At 35.3% G+C, this 15620-nt stretch overlaps 1 non-coding gene across 1 annotated transcript; it reads right to left on the reverse strand.

Moving 5' to 3' along the window:
* Positions 1 to 15146: 15146 nt before the first annotated feature.
* LOC119623264 (U1 spliceosomal RNA) lies at positions 15147 to 15310 on the reverse strand. Its single transcript, XR_005239611.2, has one exon. It is a non-coding gene; the product is annotated as a U1 spliceosomal RNA (small nuclear RNA).
* Between the last annotated feature and the right edge of the window lie 310 nt (positions 15311 to 15620).

A 15620-nucleotide genomic window follows, 5' to 3' on the forward strand; every position in this document is an offset into this window, starting at 1 on the left:
TGCTGTCTACGAATAAGCAATGTGAGAATCTCAGTGTAAAACCATGGGCCTCAGCTAAATAAATAGTACAAAATATAAGTAGCAAAGCTTTGAGGGCCAGGGATGTGCTTCATATCTATTTTCTTTGTGATATTTTGTTTTATGTGAGAAGTTTTTCAGGCTTCATGTTTCACCTAAGGAGTGATGCAGAATGTCTAATAATGCCTGTTAACAATTTTGTCAGGGCTACTGTGATTTATAGACTATTTACATTAACTGGGATTATGCCGTTGACATATTTAGACACCCATTACAAGTTTTTTCAACATTTAAATCAAGTGATTTGAGAAATGCCAAGTGCAAGGCTTCAGGTGGTGAAGGTATTTCAGGAATCACAGCACCAAAGAAAAAAATAATTAGCAAACCCTTCCTCATGAGAACTAATTTTTACTGGGCCATGTGCAGTCTATTTTTTATACAACCAGATGCCCCCTTCAATGTAGTCTTATTTTTATTTACATAGAAAAGTGATTTATAAAGTTGACAGAGATCCATCAACTTGTTCTAATTTTGTTGAGAAAAAATTTGCCAGAATCATGTGGTAGCATCTTTTACCCCATTTATCTAAATGTCTCACTTTATGAGGTGAGTTGGTGTAACGTAAAAGTTGGAAATAGCAAGCCCCTGCACAAGCCCATGGGGAAAGAGCTTTGCTACCCAGTTCAAGACGTTCATATCACCCACTGGCTAATTCGCACTTGAGCACGTTTTTTTCAGTTTGGTACAGAATTTCTAGCTAGTGCAATCAATGAACTTTTCTATAGCTACTTATTTAATAATATTTTTCTAAATTTCAGATTTTCAGTGGACTCTTCCTAAGATAGTCAAACAAGTCTGACAAAGAAATTCATTTAAGCTTTGATGTTTGCATATATTATTTCTAAGGGAGAAAAAGCCCTGTTAACTCACTATAACAGGAAATGGGTTTTTATTACAAAGTTATTTTAATGATTAGTTATGCCATAACGGCTATATGTACAGACATTGGATATATAAAAAGGAACTCAATTCCATTGTAATAAATAAAATGCAAATTAAAACCAAAGGAGAGAATATTATACAGCTATTATAATAATTAAAATAAAAAGAATAGACAACACAAGTCTTAAACAGGATGTAGAAAAACTGAAACCATTAGTGGGGGCATAAATTGGCACAACCACTAACATATTCAGAGTCTATTAATCCAGAACTCCCCACCTAAGTATTTACCCAGAAGAAATGTATATGTAACTCACCAAAAGGCACATAGAGGAATGATCACAGCACTATTTCATCCTTTTGGATGATTCTTTCCCTGACTTTGGAAGTTTTCTCACATGCATACTCTGATCAGTAAGCAGCTGAATGTTGTTGCGGGAAATCCTCTGCAAATTTCATTTTCCTTTTATAGTCCTCTTCTCTCCTGTGCTCTGTGCTGGTAACAGCAGATGCTTTTGTTCTGCATGAACTCTCAGCATCATCTCCCTACCCTGAGTAGTCCTGCAGGCTCTGTCTTGTTTCCTCCTCTCTATACCATGACCCACAAATTGTCTAGGGGAGTAAGCTGGAATAACTATAGATGCCCATTATTTGTCTTCCATCTCTCAAGGACCATTTTCCAACATCTTGTAAACTGCTGTTTTATTGTCCTTTTAATTAATTAATTAATTTATTTATTTATTTTTAGGCAGTTGGGTAAATCCATTCCTTGTTACCTTAGGAACATCAATTTTACCTGAAAGAAAAACGGAAGGCCAGTCTATGGTTCTTCTGGATTAGATGTTTGTTTGGCAGACAAAATGAGCCTCTCAATTCAAGAAAAGCAACTGGTAGTATTTGTTATCAATGAGACGGTTTAAGCTTTCAAGTGAAATTTAGAATTTTAGAAAACGTTTATGTGCCACCATTAACTTGACAGTTGTCCAATACACAAATATTTACCTGATGAAATCAGTGCTGATCTTACTGCATGTGATTTTTGAATATTTCATAATGAAATGTATCAACATGGGAAGGAAAGGTCTGTATTACTTGCTGCATCACTATTTTTCAAATGACCAAAACATGATGTTACAAAATCATGCATTGATAAAAAATCCATTGTAGGTACAAGATAAAACAATGGATTTTATTGTAACATCTCACTGAAATTAAGTTTTAAAGAACTAACACTTCTTAAGTTTTAATGTAGCATCAAAGATGGGAATACATTGCTATTTGAAATAGCCATTATAATATTCTTCTCTTTTCCAAATAGAGATATATGTGTAGCCAGATTTTCTTTATATTCTTCAATGAAAACAATGTGCTGCAAGAGACTGAATTTAGAAACTGATATGAGAATCTAGGTATAGTCTATTAGGCCAGATATTAAATAGAATTATAAAATGTAAATCAATATCAGTATTTTTGCTAAATATTTTTGGGTTTAGAAAGCATAGCGTTTGTTCAGAAAAATAAGTTATTTGTGTTAACTAGTATTGGGTTTATTTTTTAACGAATTAAGAATTCTAAATTATTTTTTAATTTTACAAATTAAAATTAAATTAAAAATTAAAATTAAAATTAAAAATTAATTTATTATATTACAATAAATATGAATGCACATCAGCACATATAAAACATAGAAAACACATATCAGCACAATAAAAGCCTTTTGATGTCCATTGATTTTAAGGAGTGTAAAAGGTTTCTGAGACCAAAAACGTTGAGAGATTCTGCTCTAAAAAACCATGGATAGAATACTTCTTTTCCCCTTCCCGAGTCCAAGTGATCTCATTGTTCAGTTCCCACCTATGAGTGAGAACATGCAGTATTTGCACACCGGGGCCTATCATGGGGAGGGGGGAGGGGGGAGGGATTGCATTGGGAGTTATACCTGATGTAAATGACGAGTTGATGGGTGCAGCACAGCAACATGGCACAAGTATACATATGTAACAAACCTGCACGTTATGCACATGTACCCTAGAACTTAAAGTATAATTTTAAAAAAAAAGATGGAAATATTATCTACTTTTTAAAGAAAATGTAAATACAGTTACTGGAAACCAAAAACAAACGGAGAAAAGACTCTACAATTTTTAGTGACTGTATTTTCACATAAAGTGTTTTAAGAATACTTTTTCTAAAAAGTCCCAATGAAATGTGGCTTTTTGTAAAAGTCATATAGTTTTTTCCTCACATTTTAAAAATCAATTTCCCTGATGTCTTTTGGATTTTTGACTGTTTCATGACTCTTAGCATTTGAAAAGATATTATTAACTAGACTAGCTTATGATTTACCTGAATGCCAGGTGCTGAAATCACTCTATCGTCCTCATAGATGAATATGTATTCTGTAAATAAGTGTCCAATGAAGATAAACTAGCTAAATTAAAAAAAAAAAAAAAGAATACTTCCTTTCAACTCCTCTTCATCATTGTTTTCTCCTTTGAAATTTTCTTTTTTTTTTAAATTTATTTATTATTATTATACTTTAAGTTGTAGGGTACATGTGCATAATGTGCAGGTTTGTTACATATGTATACTTGTGCCATGTTGCTGTGCTGCACCCATCAACTCGTCATTTACATCAGGTATAACTCCCAATGCCATCCCTCCCCCCTCACCCCTCCCCATGATAGGCCCCGGTGTGTGATGTTCCCCTTCCCGAGTCCAAGTGATCTCATTGTTCAGTTCCCACCTATGAGTGAGAACATGCGGTGTTTGGTTTTCTGTTCTTGTGATAGTTTGCTAAGAATGATGGTTTCCAGCTGCATCCATGTCCCTACAAAGGACACAAACTCATCCTTTTTTATGGCTGCATAGTATTCCATGGTGTATATGTGCCACATTTTCTTAATCCAATCTGTCACTGATGGACATTTGGGTTGATTCCAAGTCTTTGCTATTGTGAATAGTGCCGCAATAATTTTCTTGCTAGCATTCTCCTTCCTGTGTCAGTACAGCCCTTTGTTCTTCTTTGGCCTACCCATCTCTTTTACACCCTGGCTCTCTTAACAGTGGCCTGCCAGGAGGTTCATTGGGATTGAGAATTTATCTCCATATCCCATTCTCCAAGTCCAGACATCAGCCTCTGGTGCTAAAACTATACTTCCTGCAACTGTGGGATTACCCAGATCTCTGTCCTTGCCCTTAACAATTATGTTTCCATCTCCACAAAATCACGTTGTTTTTCTTTACCTGCTGTGTGACCTGTGTTAACCTGATCATCTCCAAAGACCTTTTCAGTTCTGTATTTTTACTGTCTGCAGCTAATATGTCTGCTTCTGTCTAAATTTCAGATGTTGTTCTCTACTTTACCAGTAAAGAAATTGGGAGACCGAGGCGGGTGGATCACGAGGTTGGGAGAGCGAGACCATCCTGGCTAACATGGTGAGACCCCATCTCTACTAAAAAATAAAAAAAAAGAAAAGGTAGGGCGTTGTGGCAGGAGCCTGTACTCCCAGCTACTCGGGAGAATGGCGTGAACCTGGGAGGTGGAGCTTGCAGTGAGATAACGCCACTGCACTCCAGCCTGGGCAACAGAGAGAGACTGTCTCAAAAAAAAAAAAAAAAAAAAAAATCCAGATTTTGGCAAATTAAAAATAATTGTATATTTTCAAGTAATGTTTGCACTTAAATATTTCTGCAGAAGCATTGCCTATTTTTGCTGAATCTCTAGGAGTAAAATACACTTACCAATAGGGCTGAGTGTGTGCACACTGGGTATAGGAAACTGCCTTGGAATATGGGGAATTTCCTTGTGCTTTGCCAGTCAAGCATTTACTTATGTGAAACTTCACTCTTTCTCTCTTAATTGCAATGACATAAGGCTTTTGTTGAACTTGTTGGTTTTAGGTAATGGGTGATCAGGACTTCCAAGCTTTTTGCATATGACAACATGTAACTGAAGGACTGGGATCATAATGTCATCTTTAAGTATGATTATCTCTATGAAATTATTTCTAACCAGATTACTTTATTAAAAAATATTACATGAGATTAAACCCTGAAGTTGGTTAAGAGAATGGAGGTAGGGGGAAAAAGATTCTCATCATTTGAAGTTTTCCACTCAGATGATTCCCCGTTCCTTGTTGTTTGGAAATTAAATTTTAAAAAAATTCTCAGAGGTTTTTGAGAGAGTCAATTGTTTGTTGTTTTTTTCTAATAGATACACTGTCATGTGGTTAAAAATAATAATAATAACAAATAAAACTCTCTTGCTGTAAGTTGCCTCTGGTGTTCCTTAATTGTATTGCAGCTGTGCCAAGATTAGATTACGGAGAGTAGAATTTCCTGAGAAAACTATTTCCTTTGTAATTCCCTCACTGTGTCTGCCTCCTCATTTCAGAGTCAGGCAATTTCAGGATAGCAGACCAAAAAGTACTTAATTCATGAGTGCTTTTTATTAGCATATGGCTTCATAATTATTACCTAAAGACTCAGAGTAAAATACTCATAAACCAAGTTCACCCTCATGTGTTACTGTTGCTTATGCACTTTTCATGTAAAAGGCTCTGAGAATTATTGCTTTGAGGGAGTATTGTGTTCTCTTAACTTAAAAGTATTTTTAAATTATGTCATGGTGTTGTTTTCTTTAACAAATATATTCTCATTTGAGTGTGTCTAATGCATATATTTAAAATAAGAAGAAAGGAGAACCTAAACACATCCTATGAGTTTTTCATCTATTATTCCAGTTTGAAGAGAATTACTCCCATCTGTTCTTGACGTTTTTGTTGATTCCGTTAGTATCTAATAATACGTCTGTAGTATTAAATCAAATTGGTCTTCTGTGAAAGATTTCAAAATTCAGCATGTCACTTCCTTCTTAAAAAGTTGTTCAGGTGCTCCTGTTTTCAATAATATGGTAGATTAGTCACACAGAATAATCTTCCCAAGTGCCAGAAGTGGTGGAATTAACTAAATTGCTGGAAAAATATTTTAAAACTTGTATAACATCATTCCAAATGCATTCCTGAACTTTCAGGAAATCAATAAATGTTAAAAGCCCCCCAATATTCTAATGATACCAGAAAACCAGGTTAGCAAGCCCCAAAGCTGGTTTTTATCTTGTGGATGACTACCCATCTCTAGTTATCTCAAGCTTCCATGGTGGTATGTGGGGTATGGGGGAGGGGAGTTAAAAGACAGCATGTTCTCAAGATAGTGAACATAATAAGAGATGACCCCATAGACACTGGACTCACAGTAAAAGTGAGGGTTAGAAATAAACACTCCCAGTAAAAGTGAGAATTAGAACTAAACCTTGCTATGCAAAGGGGATACTGAGAAAATTTTCCTATTTCACATCAAGTGCCAAGTGGAGAGAAAAATTCTTCTTTGATTTTCCATAATCCCAAACTAGCCCTTGCAGCAGGCTTGAGATCTGAATTCACACTACCTGGGTGATTCGCATGGACAAATATGAAACTTTATACCCATCAATGGCAAAATCCTCTGTTTTTTCAGAACACATGGGACATTCATGAAAATTAATCCCATGCCATACGCATAAATTTAGTTTCAACACATTGCAAAGGATTGGCATGTAACTCATCTCCATTGACCTAGGTGAAATTAAATTGAATATTAATAACAAATAATTACTAGAAAAATTAAATATGTTTGGAAATTTTACAATTGTGTGCAAAAATTGTATATATATGTATGTGCATATGTATGTGTGTGTATACATATATAAACATAGATATATGTGTGTAAATACATACACACATATACATTTATTTGTATCAGTGTTTGAAGAGAATGTGGTAATATGTGGGCATATGGGATTACTTAAAATTGTGTTGTGGTAACAAATGGAATTTGGAAAATATAGAAGTACAATTTAAATGTATTCCCCTCAAAATCAACATATATTAAATTTTGATAGTAAATATGTGTATATGAATTTATATATTCATAAGTGAATAAATAGTGCTTTCAAATGTAAAAGTGAAAGAAAAAAACAATGATTTACTTATATGATTTAGAATTTTCATTTTAAAATATACAACTAAAAAAATTATTTTCTTTTTTTGGGACCGAGTCTCATTCTATTGCCCAGGCCAGAGCGCAGTGGTGGGATCTTGCCTCACTGCAACCTCTGCCTCCTGAGTTCAAGTGATTCTCTTGCCTCAGCCTCCTGAATAGCTGGAATTACAGGTGCCCATCACCAAGCCCAGATAATTTTTGTATGTTTAGTAGGGACAGAGTTTCACCATGTTGGCCAGGCTGGTCTCGAACTCCTGACCTCAGGTGATCCACCCGCCTCGGTATCCAAAGTGCTAGGATTACAGGCGTGAGCCACCGCACCCGGCAATAATTTAAACATTTTCTGTATATAATATCACTTTGTTTTACAGTACTTGTTTCTCCAAATATTTTAATTTTAGTGAATAATTCATTGAGAATGAGATAGTCAGTTGTTTCATATTCTGAAGGTTTACTGGTAAGTTATTCATAAGAAATATAAGCTAAGTTTTCTGAAAAATTCATACATTGAAACATTCAAACATGAGATTACAAATTTATAAATTATATGAATTGGGGCAATTTGAATATTCAGTTGTAGAAGGCAAAATTCATGTCTCTACTAAGCAGTGTAGAATGAACTTAAAATTTCCCAAGATAACCCTTGGAGAATAAGTCATAATGATTGTAATATTTTTTAGCAGATTACTGTGATTTTTAAAAATTAAAACCCTCTGTTGAATTATTCTTATAGTATGTAAATGTGCACACTGAAGTGGAGAAGAAGGGGGATGCATTGTGAGTTACCATTGACCTGCATGGCTGTCAGAAAGTGATTTATGAGGTAGAAGACCTCGAGGTGAATTTACTGCTATGATAGTAATGACCTACTTATTGCAAATACATGTAGAAAATAAAACAAAGTATAATAGAAATTACCAGTTGCCAACCCATGGTAGTTACCCTAACCTTAAAATATTATACTTGGCACCCCAGTACTTAGTAGAGGCCAAGTAAAATTTTTTGGATGAATGAAAAGACGTTTGCATGCTTGCAAAAAGACTAATCTATAATTGAAGCATTTTCACTCCTCAGAATCTTTAGAAGAAGAAAAGAGATGAACAGAGATTGAGAGAGAGAGAGACAGAGAGAAAGAAGGATAAAGAAAAACTTTCCAAACGAATAGAGTTTTCCAACTAATGAAAAATCCAGAGTGTGCTCCTCCTGCCACAAATCCTGGCTTATTTCATTTGACCATTTCCATTCCATTTTATTTTTCTCTTAATGATTAGTGACTATTTCTACAAACTTATTGGGGCTTACTGTGTACCAAACAGAGAAAAAAATTAAGAGGAATTGGAGGTAGAGAATATGGGTGTAAAAATTGCAGGAATTTGGTTTTATTTACAAAAATGTGATACACACTTACATGAACAACAGAATGAAAAGAAAACAAGAACAAATAAATATTCTTATTTTTCCACTAATTTTCATTCTACTGTTGGGTAGCATTATATGTTTTTTCATACATCTCTCCCAATATAGATCACCTTGAAATTTTCAGTGTATGTATTTTAGATACTTCTATCTTGAGCCACATTACAGATGTTATAAAGGAAAGTAAGACAACAGTATTAAACGTAAATATTAAAAATTCAAAGATTATGAGAAAACAAAAGTTTCAAAGCTTAAATACTCATATTTGATTGTTTATCATGTGCTAAGTAACATTTATGAGTTTAACATATATTAGCTCACTTCATGCTCACAACAGCCTGATAGGTTAAATATAATAATTTTTCTTACTTTATAGATAAGAGAAGCAAAAAATTAATTTGCCCCAAGTTTTTCTTCTAATAAGTCAACAGAATTGAAACAAGGTAATTCTGCCTTTGGCCAGGCATGATGGCTCATGCCTGTAATTTCGACACTTTGGGAGGCTGACCCAGGTGGATCACTTGAGGTCAGGAGCCGGGTCAACATGGTGAAACCCATTCTGTACTAAAAAAACAAACATTAGCTGGTCATGGTGGTGGGTGCCTGTAGTCCCAGCTACTCAGGAGGCTGAGATAGGAGAATTGCTTGAACCTGAGAGGCAGAGGTTGCAGTGAGCTGAGATCATGCCCCACTGCACCCCAGCCTGGGCACTAGAGTGACTCTGTCTCAAAAAAAAAAAAAAAAAAAAAAAAAAAAAAAAAAAAAAAAAGAAAAGAAAAAAGAAAGAAAGGAAGAAAAAGAGAAAAAAAAGAGATAATACTGCCTTTAATGCATCTTCTGAAAAACTGCTACCAGTGCATCTCTTTTGCATTCACAACACTTAATTCACTCACTTAATTTTTATTGCATGTATAGAACAGTGATGATCATTCTAAGACATTCTAAGAGGCCAATCAGAACCCAGAGGTCAGAGAAATGAGGTGACATAGAGAGGCAGTCAGATGGGTACATGGCAGGGACTGAAATTCCTTCTCCTGACTTCCGATATGGGCTCATTTTTATTCTGAGCAGCCAGTCTGACACATGTTATGAAAATATGTGATTCACATGATAAAAACTTTGTGTTTGTGATATTTGTGAAGATACAGTTTTCTGAATGTAAAGAATTATTAAGATCCATTCAAATACAAATGTAGTACTGAGTAAAATAAATAAAACAAGAAACTTATTAGACAATACTTATAAAATCTATGTAACTTGTATCAGCAATACCTTTCATATAAAATGAAATATTCAAAATATTCTAAGCTTCTGAATCCAATTAGTATCATTAATATTAATACTCAAATCCAGAGAGTTTTAGTGCTATACTCACCTACGTGGAAAGTTCAGACCTTTTAGGAGTTCTCATTCTTAGAATATTTCAAGGAATTCTTAATGTTTTACTTAAGTATATGTCCATGTGTTCATCTATCCTTAATCACGTGTTACTGGTAATCAGCCACCATTCCTCAGTGCCAAACCTAGCCAATTCTCCCCATGCAATGATAAATGTTCTAGAAAAATGAGGATAATGGCCATTCCCTCTGTGTTGAGCTCGGTTGGGGAGGCTGAACGCTATTTTGTTTCTCAGTATTTCTGTGCTTGAAGGAAAGCTGTATATATTCTTATACATAGCCATTCTTCTCCCCAGGTGCTCACAGGCTGAGAACAACCATTGTAGTTCTATTCCTATGCTGGATTTAACAAGCAAGATGGCTTTTCCTCTTGTGATGAATTTATCTCTCTAGGCATTAGGATATCATGTATTAGATTTAGTCTTGCCTCCTATAAATCACAATGGCAGTTACAGAAGTCTCCCTGTAGCTGAACCCCTGGTTTATCAGAGTAGAGGATAGATACATTGTGAAAAAGTGGAGTTTGGGGGAGATAGAAAATGGGAGTCATCTAATTTCACAGGACGAATTTATCCATTGACCAGTCCAGCCTGGTCAGAGTACATGTTTACATGTATATGGAACCAAAAAATCCTGATGTAATAGATATCTCCCTCCCCAGTTCTATTGCTGTTACCAGGCAATTTCCTCACTGATAGTTCTTTAAGAACTAGCATTAATTTTCCTGCTTTAAACACATTAGCAAAAACGTGCCAAATATACATTTTTTTGGAGAGAACTCAAGGGACTACTAAGTTTTCTTGCAAAAACCATCAAAGTTCAATTTTCCCAGACATTCTTCAGTCTTGGAAGGAGTCAACTATGTTTATTTATTTCACAGAAAATTTGCTCACCACTTATTAAAATTGTAAAGAAGGCTTTATTCAAGACTATTGCAACAGAGGAGACAGACAGAACACAACTCTGAATACAGTATGGATAACTGGGGATATGTAGCCAATGGGCAAAGAGAAGGGGTCAGCAAATGGGAAATTACTAAGAGGCTCTATCAAGGATAGGGAGATTCTTGTTAAAGGCAAGCCAAGACTGAGGCCTAGTTGAGAAGAGGGCTCAGAAGAGTCAGACAAAAATCTGGATAAGGTAAGAATCTTTATCAATCCCTGAGAACAATGCTCAGCATGGATGCCACTAACCAGAGTTACATTCAGGCTTTGAGAATCATGCTCAAAAAGTTCAGAAATGTAGAGAGAGGCTGTTTGTTTATTACACTTCCATATTTATTCATCCAAATTGTTCAAGTGGTAACTTTCCAATCAACTCAATATCAAAATGTTTTAATTTATGACTTTTTAAAAAGGTCATAAAAGATTCAGAAATATGAAATTATTTAAATAATATTCAAATAACTTGATAATAATGTCCCTGGATCCTCCCCAAATATTTATGCTTTTACCTATTTATTTTTTCAATGATGGCTATCATCTTACTGCTATCTCCTCTTTTGCTATACACTTCTATACACACTACATTATATTATATGGTACTATACAATAAGATATGATACGATACGTCTATTCCCTATCTGCACGTATAACTTTACCAACTTATCACAGATTCATTAATTTAGAAAAATAATCTGGAAAAAACCTTTTTCATCCTTTATAATCTATTCAGATAGGAAGTGGTTTCCATAATTCATAAAATCATGCAACAGCTGAAAAAGGCTTTAATGATCATCTTTTCCAACCCTCTCCTTTAGCAATTTAGGAAACATAGGTCCAGACCAGTTAGTATTTTAATTAAGTTTGGTAGTTAATACTGAGCTAAAAATAAACATAGAATTCCATATCTTAAGTTTAACATTTATTCTAGTAACAAAAATAGTCAGAATTAAGAATTTTTTTAAAGGCTTGGACTAAGCATAATAGAAAATACTAGTTCCTCCTGCTCCTCTCAAAGGAGATGGGTAAGGACTCGCTATCACCATTTTTGGCTATAAAGGAGTTTATATTGTGTCTGAATTAGAGTTTCTTGTGTTTTCTACATCCTGAGATTTACACTGAATATGTTATTTACCAAGAGTTCTATTCAAATATCAATGGAAATTGTATGAAAAGCCAGAAGTAGAGAGATTTGTAGCTTTTCCCTGAGATTGTCACCAACAAACTGTATGATCCTCTAAGTTTCTTAACCTTCCTGATCACAGTATTCCCAACTATAAAATAAGAAGAAGATATAATTATTTAGGTTTCTTACAGTTTGAAAATGCTGGCTTTTCATCTTGCATTAGACTGAATGGAGGTAGGTAAGACAAGTATATATAAAGAAAACACCTCACACTGGGTTAGTGCACAGTATGTCCTCAACATAAAGTTTGGGGATTAAGGGAATTATTACCCTTTCTTTCCTGGCCTCCCTTCCTCTCTTTCTTCCTTCCTTCCTGTGTGAAATGGAAGATGCAGAATGGGGAATGATGGGGATCCTGGGTGGGCAGGTGAGCATCAGTGTTAGTGAGCAGACTGCCTTAGACTCTAGACCACTTACTTGGTTAGAATGTTGGGATACACTACTTGGGTCCTAAGGGAAAACAGTATAAAATCAGTTAAATATTTTAAACAAGAGAAGGAATATTCTCTTTAACAAATCACCAATGTAATCAGTTTTATAGCTTTAATTTTCAAGATTCAAATCTAGACATATTCTCTTAAATAAAACCCTAAACTTCATGTAGCTCTGATATATAAAATATCTAACAGGAGCATATCAACATGAAGTATTAATGGAGAACTGGTAATTAGTGATTTTTATTCCTCATTCACTGGCCTTACTAATTAGCAATCAAATACTTTGACTGAATTATGGTCTCTTTTCTCACCAATTCCCTCATTCATCAGCCTAAGTATTTAAATCCTTTTTGTGTTCTCAACCTGTATTAACTATGATCTTTCTTTTACAGTGGGATATAAGTATACTTAGAAGACTAAACAATATTTCTAGCCCAAAGCAATGTCCTTGTCTAATTTGAGCAGTTGAGCAAAAATCACAGGCAATGAGTCAGTTCTTGTGTCCCTTGAACTTGAAGTGTCCCTTGAACTTGATTGAAGTCTTTGCTTGGAGTGCACCACAGTTAATACAGTCAGGATTGGAGAATGCATGTGAATAGCAGGCAGTTGGGAGGTTTTCACATTTGGGGAGCAGTTTTAAAAGGCAATGCCACAGTTTGTGAAAGCCACAGAAAAGCTGTGAGTGAAACACAGATGATGAGATTGAAGGAGAGAAGCAACCATTCCACTCTGGAATGGGCTGCATTCATACATAACATCTCTGTAAGGTTTAATGACTGAGCAACAATCAGAAAACCCAATACCATATGTTGTGTACGATGTCACAGGAACCAGAGACTGTTAACTGTCTAAAGAGAAAAGGCCTCTTGAGGCATCTAAAAGTGACTTTCTGGAAGAGAGAAAGCTGAAAAGATGGTGAGTGCAAGCAAAAATGAACTGGCTTCCCTAACTTCCAGCAAAGCATTTGGGTTGAGGCAATGAGAAGGCACAGCAGTTTCTTGAGGTGCTGGGACAGTAATTTCAGAGGGACTTTAAGAAGGGGAAAAATCTTCAAGGACAACCAGGGAGTTCAACCATGACAAAAAACCTTTTGTCACCTTAAAGCCAGGATATGGGTGTGTAGAGGAATTGGGACGTGGCACTTCCACATATCATAGTATGTAAAAGCGTAAGCTCAGGGGCCAGGTTGCTGGAATCGAATCCCAGTTCTGCTCCTTACCAGCTGTGGGTCCATGGGCAGGTTCCTTAACATCTCTTTTCTGCAGTTTCCTCTCAGAATAGTGCTTGGTACTGTGACTACATATTCACTACCATTAAAATATCAATAAATGTGTATTGTTTTATATAATTTTATGTTCATTAACAAAATATAACTATGCTGCAAAATTTCCTGTCTTGTATTTTGGATATTTCCAGGAATGTCAGATAGAAGAAAGGAGACTGAATCAAGCAGGGTATGGTACTCAAAAAGATCCAAGGAAATGCGTGTTGTTTGCGGGTTGTGTGGGGTGGGGTGGGTAGGATCAACCCCGTACAACAAATATATCATTCCCTTTTTGCACGAAGTCAAATGGGAAATTTACATAAAAGACATCGTATACAAATGTATTACATAAGTATATTTTTCCACAGGGAATATCCTTTCATCAGTTCTCAAAAGATTAGGTATTACTAGCTTACTAATTCATAAGCGTTTTTATAAAGAATATTTTAGGCCGGGCGCGGTTGCTCACGCCTGTAATCCCAACACTTTGGGAGGCCAAGGCGGGTGGATCACGAGGTCAGGAAATCAAGACCATCGTGCCTAACACAGTAAAACCCCGTTTCTATTAAAAATACAAAAAATTAGCCGGGCGTGATGGTGGGCGCCTGTAGTCCCAGCTACTGGGGAGGCTGAGGCAGGAGAATGGCATGAACCCGGGAGGCGGGACTTGCAGTGAGCCTAGATCGTGCCACTGCACTGCAGCCTGGGAGACAGAGAGAGACTCCATTCCAAAAAATATATGTATATATATTTTCTCACATACCTACCTTGAGCAACTAATTAAAAGCAATGAATTTTGCCCACAACTTAAGATACAGCTTGGTATTCAACTCAGCTATAACTTCTACAGATGTCTGTTGGAATTCTTATTGAGGTGGGAATGACAGTCAATCCAGCGAGAACCCAGTAAGTCTGTGCATCCAAAAGGCAGTCTTCCTCTCACTTGCCACAAGTATGTACACTATGTCAACACATCTCTGAATTCCAGTGCAAGAGTTTTCTGGACCCATCAATCTATCACTACCAAAAACTTGTTGAAGACTCTTATTTAAAGCCTCAATAAAGATGACTCCTTCCTGCTTTTGCTCCAAATGCAAATCAAGTAGATAAATGTATGTAGTATGGCAAATTGAGTTACACTATAGTTGATTCAACACCAAGATTTCATTCCAAATATTAAAATGTCATATTCATTTGCTCACACTTCTAGTTATTCTTTACATCTGTATTGGTTTAATTTTAGTTATATAAACATTTTATTTAAAAATATTGAAGCACAGAACCATTATATTGTAAGAATAAATAGCCCAATTTCACTTAGGTGACTCTCACTCTCCTCTTCACAGGTAATGAGGGTTAACAGTAAGTAGGTTGCAATTCATATCAGGTAACTTTTCTTTTCTTTTTTTTTTAATTTGCTTTTGTCTTCTTTTCTTTTCTTTTCTTTCTTTTTTTTGTGTTTTTGTTTGTTTGTTTGTTTGTTTTTACTTTTTAATTTCTTTTTGAGGGAGAGTGCAAACGAAGTTCCTCACTACCACAAATTATGCCATTGGGTTTTCCACATTAGGGGACGTCACAGGGGTCAGAATATCCAGAGTGCAATGGATAAGCCCCAATCTGGGTAAACCACCTTCATAATCACAATATCTCACCTGCCTGGTAAGTATCCCCATATCACCTCCCATGCAATATGTAAGATATATACACATGCATATATTTGTATATGTGTGTGTTAATGTATGCACATACATACATGTAATTTTGTTTTTAAACACATTTTTTACCAGGTGTCATAATTCTTTACTTAATAACAGTAATTTGCTTTTTCCACTTTTCAATATGTGTTGGAGATCTTTCCATGCTGGCATATATATGACTGGTATATATATATATATAATCTATGTCATTATTCTACAGTACAAATATACTACAAATTCAACAGTACAAATTCAACTACAAATGGATGCGTAGTTTGAG

The sequence above is a fragment of the Chlorocebus sabaeus genome, chromosome 13 (genome assembly GCF_047675955.1).
Source record: "Chlorocebus sabaeus isolate Y175 chromosome 13, mChlSab1.0.hap1, whole genome shotgun sequence".
In the NCBI taxonomy this organism is placed as follows: domain Eukaryota; kingdom Metazoa; phylum Chordata; class Mammalia; order Primates; family Cercopithecidae; genus Chlorocebus; species Chlorocebus sabaeus.